This window comes from Corvus kubaryi, unplaced genomic scaffold (genome assembly GCF_017639235.1).
Source record: "Corvus kubaryi isolate FWS band 111438036 unplaced genomic scaffold, C.kubaryi_AGA036_p1.0 37382, whole genome shotgun sequence".
Classification (NCBI taxonomy): Eukaryota; Metazoa; Chordata; class Aves; order Passeriformes; family Corvidae; genus Corvus; species Corvus kubaryi.
In genome coordinates, this window is record NW_024581124.1 from 1,072,535 (window position 1) to 1,080,797 (window position 8,263).

Sequence of the window (8,263 nt, forward strand, 5' to 3'; positions counted from 1 at the left end):
GACAAGAACACCAAGCATCTTTGGCAATGACTCAATCCTTTTTTTCAGCTGAAGAGTTGGTGGGTACTGTGGCTGACATATAAGCTGAACTTTCTCTCCAAACACAAGGACAGAGGGCTCTGGGATATATTCCATAAAACATCATCACCTAAAAACTCTGCACAGATTCACAAGCGTCTCAGTCAAATAAGACATTCCCAGCATCCTTCTGAGTATGTATTTAGTACCAAGAAGTGTCAGGGGATAAAAAATTGTTCCGTTGTTATGAAGCTCACACCCCAGCCATGAATATTCTTTATTATTTCTATTCACTAGATTTTTTTCAAACCAAGCCATTTAGAGAAGTCCCTGTCTTCACAACAGAGATGGCAACAGGCATTTTATTAGAATGAAGCTGGAGAAACAGGCAAGTCTACCATGCAGAATATAAACACTCATCCTTCAGACCTGTGTTCAGTTCCTGGCAGTGCCACAGACTTCCTGGGTGAGTCACAAGATAACCCTGCCCTGTCCTTTTGTGTGTATGTGTGGTGGCTCTTGAGTCCAATGTGTCTCTGAGGAATGGAGCCTGCAGAGCCAGCATCTATGTAACATCTGCTTAGATCCATCTATAATCTGCTTAGAGGTCTCTGTCTCATGGGTACCCTGTGCTTTACTACACCTTGTAGTAGTAAGGTAGCCTCAGAGCAGCCCCACTTCACAAGCTGGCAGTGCTCTGTTGAGCACAAGATTACTCATTCCCCATTGAAAGCAGGCAGTGATGAGAGTGAGCAGGAAATGGGCCTTTAGATCAGGGGGTTTCCTTACATTTCTTTTACTACATCCACTAAGCCTGCTTCCCTCACATCTGGCATGTTGGGGCCTTCTAATCCTTAAATCAGCTATAATAGCAGGAATGGAAAAGAAATTGAAATTACAAAGGAGAATATGCTCAGAGGTTCTCCTTTTGTGGGGTAAAAGCAGGGAGAGTGAAGCAGGAACTGACTGATATATTTGCTCTTTCAGGGATGGGTGCAAGTACTGCCTGTTGCTTTTGTTGAAAGCTCTGGGGGCAAAGAGGTTTTTGTCAATGTTTTACAAGTCTCTGGATGACGATTTGAAACTGCAGCAAGAAATGTGATTCCTGGCTTAGCAGACAGGTTCTGCAAGTCAAGCTTTCTGTTTAATATTTCAGGGATCCTTCAATGTGTGTCACATGGACAAAAAGCAAGGGAGAAACTCCTCCTCTCGCATGACCACAGCCAAAGAATTGTCTTAAAGGTGCTGAGTTCCTGTGAGCCACATACCAACATACACTGTCCACTCCCCAGTCAGACCATCCCAGCAGGGAATTCCTGCTGAGCCAGCTCAGATCCACGTATGCTCAAGCTAAATGATAACCTAAAACTAAAGGACATTCAGCTGATGGGTTCTAATCATCTTCCAAGAGAAGTGAGAGAAAGAAACCCATTTTTCAAGACATTAAAAACTCTGCTGGCACCAGTGGTCCGTAGGATTGTAAGGAAGGGTTCTGTAATGGGGACTTGGGGTACACAAGGAATTTTCTCCATCTCTAATGCAGGTGTTTTCCTGAATCAACTACATAAATTCTCCAGAGCCAACTGTAAGAATGTAAAAGTTTATAACTTCTAGCTCTTGTGCTTCTGCCTGCTTCTAATGGCTTTACCTCACAATTGCTGTGAGGAGCATGGAGAGTTTTCTCCAGTGACTGAGGCTGCAGTGTGGAGGAGTGTGTTATCCCAGGACATGGGACATATCTGTGGTCAGCCCTTCTTTGCAGCTGATGTTCTCACATGCAGGTTTTCTAGAGACACTCATGAAGGCTGTAACCAGAAGGGCACTACATGGTCAGCTGCATAAGCTAAACTGGCCAAGTTTTTGCTTCCAGATCCTTAAACTGTGTTAGTAGCTAGGGAGGCTTTTGCTAGGGATTCCACCATTTTGGTTATGATTTTTCCATATTTATATTTAAGGGATTAAAATAATCGACAGATGAGCTGCTTCTGAGATTCCTCTGACTTCAAAATTGTTTTCAGAAGGATAAATGCCAACTGGGCATTGGAGAGTGTATTGCTTCCAGAAGTGGTAGAGTCTATTTTCTGAGGAACTAGTTGATTTTTGTAAAGAAAGTTTTCCCCAGATCTACACTAAAGTGGCTTCTTCATTTTATGCAGTTTCCTGCAGAGCTATGTCTGTTTTGCATCTCTTCCTTCCACATCATGCTATCCATTACACTTTATGCTTCATCACTGAATTTTGAGCATATTCCTGTCAAAGTGGAGCTATCTGCTGGGGTAGAGTATACGCTCTTTTTAAATGAAAGAAAAGGATGTGATGGCAAACTATGTGGCATGGCTGATGCCACATGGAATATAAAAGAAAGATAACAAAGTCATGTAATCATTCTCGGAGAAAAAGAGCAAAAAATGAAACACAGACCTCTTAGACAGGAAAGATGAGCCAGAGAAATTATAGACTCCTTCACCTTGGCAAGTACATTTGCTCGGACCATCTCATTTCATCTGTCTGGAGGAGGTTTTACTTTGGGGCTCTAAGCAATAGAAGGTGCTACAGTGATTGTAAAGGGAAGGAAGGTAGATCTGAGTCGAAGGAAGGTAGATCTGAGTCAAAGGAAGCACGTGCATTGTCCCCGTCCCCCAACCAAGCCCATTCCTCTATGGCAGTGAGTGATTGAACAGCTTCATGATAAGGACAAAGGGGAGTTGCAATGTTTTGAATAGCGAGCGGAAATGCCTTTAGCCTTGATTAATCTGATTGAGTTCCCAGTTTTGAAGGGAACTGGAGGGCAGACCTGGGAATTCTAGTTAAACAAGGGAGAAAGGAATCCTTGTTCCCAACAGGTAATTAATTTAATTTTACAGGAATGTTGATATTTTGCACCTATAAGTACTCTTTCATAGGCCATAAAAACTTTCCCAGTGCACGGATGGTTTGCTCTTAGAAAAACAAGTAAAAGTGTGATCCATTTGGTTAAAACAAGCCTTCCTCTTGGGGGGTGTTATAGGACAGTAGAATAGAAATCTGTTAAACACAAAATCCATATTTATTGCAAAGCAATAAAATAACAGAGCTCTTTGTCCAGTGATCTCTTTTTCATTATGTGTCACACTTTCATGTATGAACATCCTTCCTAGAGGGAGCCCATGTCTCCTTTGGGTTTCCAGGTTTAGGGACAGTTTGACGTGAATTCTTTAGACATAACAGTGTTTCTCACCTGGCTTTCACAGAGAACTTGAATGGATTGACACAGCACTGAAAGGAAGGGATTCAGCCCTAATTTTTGAACATAGACATGTCTGGGTGGGCCCTGGGTTCCCCATAACTGAGGAGTGTGCAGCTCATCTAAAGCCTGGTGCAGTGAGAGACTGCCCTTTGCGACTATGTCTCTTTGCTGATTTATGAAGGGAAAAAGAGAAGTTAACAGAAATTGCTACTGCAAGCTCCCCTCCACAGGTAAAATGGTAGAGTGGCAGCCAGAAAATCACTAGGAGAGCTGGCACAAAGCAGTCACCCCATGCCCTGACCATTAAGACCATGATAGACACAAATTAAGTCCTGAGAGAGCCTTGAGGTATATTATAGCTTAAACCATTGTCTTGCTCAGCTGTAAATGGACTTAAAACTTGAGAAAAGTCCCAGTAGACACAGCAGCTTGTGAAAGTGAAAATATGAGCCTCCGACATGGGAAGGACGTATTTGCATATGGCTACAGTGCTCAGAGCATTGATGTGTGAGCCAGACAAAGACAGGGCTGATAGGACAAACACCTGACAGAAAACAGCTGGGTGGAAAAAGGACCAATGAGATGATCCCCTCTCACACCAACTTGGCAACAATTCAAGTTCCCAGCATGATCTCAACCCAGACACCTGCCAGAGATGCGTGAGCCTCCAGCAACAGTCATTCTGTAGCATCCCCTCTCCTCTGTGTGTGAAAAAAAACCCAATCACCAACCCATGGTCATGGGGTCTCTGGCTCTAGAAATTTAAGTCTTTGCAAGGCAAGAAACAAATCCTCAAATAGTTGATGTCACCTCAGGACGTGGACACTCAGCCAACAAAAACCCAGGCACCTGCAGATAGGTCACAAATCAGGGAATGTTTTTAGGAGAAAAATAGGGCCCAGTCAGGAAACAGGAGTGTTTTTAAGCACTGGAGCAAATGCCAAGTAACTATTCAAACATCTCTTCAGTTGTTTCTACCTGCTGAAAGGATCCCCCCCCCCCACCATTTTCTGCACCAGAAAAATATCCAGCAGTGCCAAGTCAGTAGCTAGGAAATTGCAAGAATAATTCCCAAACCAGTTACCAAAGGCCTACATAAAACCTTTTAAGGATGAAAAGTTAGTTATTTCCGTTGGCAAAAGGAAGAAGGACATGGTAAGAAGAAATCATTGTGGCAATTTGATCATAAGAATAATTTCTGAAAGATGCACTGGAGACTAAACTTGTATAGGGTAATAAATGGTCATTTTTTATCAAGAACACACACATTTTTATCTATGAGAAGGGTAGTTACAGTTATTGAGTTGGGGCAGAGACCAGTAGACAGGATATACAATGTATGGATTGATGCTAGAAACACTGGTGCCTCAAAGTTAACTGCTAATTGCCAGTGTTAGGAAAGACATCTTCCTTTCTATATGAGCTATTCAGTTCTTTATTTTTCAGACCCAGAAAAGGAATCTTGCTTTTCCCTTGATGGGAAATCCTAGTCTGCATCAGGAATAAAATACTCAGTTAGAAAGTAAATGGTCTAATTCATCCTGTCTAAGTAAGTGCTGGCTTTGTGAGTATATTCAGGGTCTGAGTCTTTTTCTTGCTAATGCATTGGGCATTAGTAAACTAAATGTAAAGTATTTCTGTGTTTGCAAATTAAAATGGAAAAGTCCAAATGCACTGAGGAGTCTAGAGCTTAAGACCATTCTCCCTTCCCTCAAAGCCATATATCCCCTCTCACTTTGCTTCTCTGAGCAAGTAAAATCAGAATACAAAAGCAAAACAAAATGAGGGAATAATAGAAAAATCATGTTGAAAACTCCTCTAAAAAGCATGACAGCCAAGTCACTGGACTCTCATCTGCAGCTATTTTGGAAACATCAGAGTGATGGGAACAAGCCAAAAAATTGCATTCACGTGGAACAAGGGAGGAGAAAGATCTGACAGCTCCCCAAAACAAGGAGCAGTTTAGCCTGATGTTGTCCATTGCTTTAACAGAGTCCCCACAAGTTCGTATGGAAAGTGTGAGACCCAGCAAATCATTTGCAGTCTTCAAGTAAGAGTTTTGCACATCAGTTTGTGGAAGAGGCTGCCAAAAATGACACTCTGGCTCTAGGATTTACATACATGTCAAATAATTTATAACACACTCCTGCACAGATTAATAGTCTGTGTGTGAGTGAATGGGTGCCAGGAGAGCAGGTACCACATCTGGTTCTCATGCCAAGGTTCTTCTGATACCACTAGGAAGAATGGAATGGTATTTTGAACAAAACTTGAGTATCCAAATAAGATCAAGAGAGGATATTTAAGGTCAGGGGAGAGTGTGAGCCCACCTATGATACCAGGTCAAGCTCAGGGCTTTGCAGCCAGCCTGGGTTAGATAGCCAAATGAGTCTCCAGACTATGTGAGAACCTGATCAGTCTCTGCATCCTTTGAGGGCCAGCAGTACACAAAAACAGTACAGACACTTTCTGCTCCAGCTGCCCTGGCTTTGCCAATCCAGGGACTCTGAGCTGCAGGACTGAGACACAGGCTGTCTAGACTGCACGTGCAGGATCACAGGCTCTGATCCAGGAGTTGGATGACAACATTTCAAAGAGGCAGTATTATATTTTCTCTGTTGCTCAATGGCAGCAGCTCTATGTCAGGAGGACCCTTGTGGGGACAGCTGAATTCCTGCAGGAAAGCTGCTGAGCTGCTTTGGGGGATTTCCTGCACTGTGTGGGAGCTCAGCAGGCTGCCCAGAGCCCGGGATCCTGAACCACAGCCCGTCCATCAGCACATCGCCCCATGTGTGATTACAATGGTTTTCACCACCCTCACCCCTCTCCATCATGTGTTTATAATCACCACTATTATTCTAGAGTTAGAGAGCAGAAGCAACCTATGCAAATCAGGGATGCCAGGGTCAGCTCATGAATTGGTTACACCCTTTCCTTCCAAGAAAACCCAAGCCCTTGGAGTGATACTGACAGTACACCATAGGAAATGCAAATGCACTGGAACTAGGAAGAACTAAGTCACTGGTTTTTTCATAGCTTTGTCCTAAGCAGCTGAGTTTTAGATGTAAGAGCATCCTGGGTTGCAGTGAAATAGTTTCAGGAAGTTTTCCTTGGCCTCACACTTCTGTCCCACGAGTCTCACTCAAGAGATACAGGCTGGTCTCCTGCTGCTGCACACACTGGCAGCACACCCACTGTGTCACCTCACTGTGCCTTGGCTTCCCCCATCTATAAACTTCAGTCATAGTAAAAAACTCTTCCCCAGGGATAGGCAGGCCCTAAATGCAGTGTAGGCAAAAGTCACCCCAAGGGTAGCGCAAGAGTGTTTGTGGTCCTGCTGCTGGTGCAGATAGAGGAAGTTCCTGGGTGATATGTTGACTTACCGGAAAGGTAGGAGACACTGCTCAGGACACATTAAACACATGCTCCAGTTAATTTATGTGACCTGGCACATTGAAAACTAATAAAACCAGTTTATACTTTCACTTGCACATGATTAATGGCAAAGCTTTCCACCATATATCACAGACCATGCCCTAGCTGGGACAAAAATATACAGATTATAGGAGAAATTAGGAGTTAACAAAACAGCTGTTAACTGAGCTAGAAATACTCTAACACAGTCCCATTGTAAATCAGAAAATCACCCTGTGGCAGGTCTCCCTGGCTCTTTGTTGGGCAGTTCAAAGCCAGAAAAGCAGACAAGAGTAAGAGGGCTCCTCCTAGGTATCAGGCTGGTGCCTGCTCAGTGCCAGATGCTGGCTGGACCCATGGTATGCATGGTATCCATAAGATCCATATTGCTGTCCTCAAAGAGCTTGTGACCACGGCAGGGAAGGACAATGGCACTAAGCTGGTAAATGTATTCACTGGCTCTCCCCTGGTTAGCAGTTCTGTGTGTAACTCTCAGAAGACAATTCACTGGCAGTACTTTTTAGTGTATTTCCAAGGATGGAAAGCTTTCTTTGGAAAAGGAGCTTCCCCTCTCGGCATAGGCAGGATGCAGAGTGCAAAAGTTAAATTAAAAATGTTACTGTAAAGGTCACTCCAGACAGATGCAGGTTTCTAAGAGGGAAGGGGTCAGCGACCTGGAGTCACTCTGGATCAAAACAGCCAGACTTGTGTGAACTCATTCTCACAGCGTTTGTCCTGGCTGACGCACCGTGCCCATCTCGCTGTGGCCATTCAGCACAGGCAGCTTAATAAAAGCCTGCCTTCCTGCCCCTTCCCAAAAGGTTTATTTCCTGACCTAGGCAACATCACTGGGGCAGCAAGAAAAAACACTGGCAAACAGACACATCCTTTGCCTGATTCTCAGAGGGACAGAGGCAGACCTTGCCCAGCAGGATGTGGGGAGCCAGGGCACTGCGACTGGTCACCTACCACCAGCAGAAACAAAACAAAAAAGATGCTTCACAATGATGAAAAATAAAAGAGAGAGTAATGAGGGTATTTATGTCATTTCCTGATAGGCCATCATAGAGCATGATAACAGGATGGGGTCCACTGTCAGTTCCTGGATGGTTCAGGCTATTTCCCATAACCCCAGTGACTAAATAGTGCCGTGAGGGGAGCCTGAAGCTGTGGTGCATCCTGCTTCCCCATGCAGGCACCTGGTTCATGCAGGAAGTGAGGAACTATCCCAGGGGGGTCAGATGTGCCCTGGGAACCACAAGCCTTTCACTGGCTTTGAAAGAGTAAAAACATCCACTTTTGGGAATATTTACCCTTCAAAATGGCCTGGAGACCCTGGTTCCCACCCACTGCCCTTGCTAGTCAGGGCCTTGGCATGGTGCAGGGAAACAGCACTGAGTCCAACCACAGCTCTGCCAAAGCCTGTCTCTTGCCTCCAGCTGGTGCACCATCCATCCTTAGACAAACCTGTCAATTTGCTCAACTGAGATACCACAGTTTCCTTTTCCAAGTTCCTATAACAAGCCCTTCCCCTGTTCCTGGAAGGCCTTAGCCTCCCTAGAGAGATGTTGCTAAGCCGTCCTGGCACTTGGTCACTGCCCAAGA

General features: G+C 44.4%; 1 long non-coding RNA gene across 1 annotated transcript; it reads left to right on the top strand.

Moving 5' to 3' along the window:
• Positions 1–321: 321 nt before the first annotated feature.
• Positions 322–3,102, top strand: LOC121667888. The gene is made up of 2 exons (XR_006017181.1): positions 322–484; positions 1,175–3,102. It is a non-coding gene; the product is annotated as an uncharacterized LOC121667888 (long non-coding RNA).
• The last annotated feature ends 5,161 nt before the right edge of the window (positions 3,103–8,263 follow it).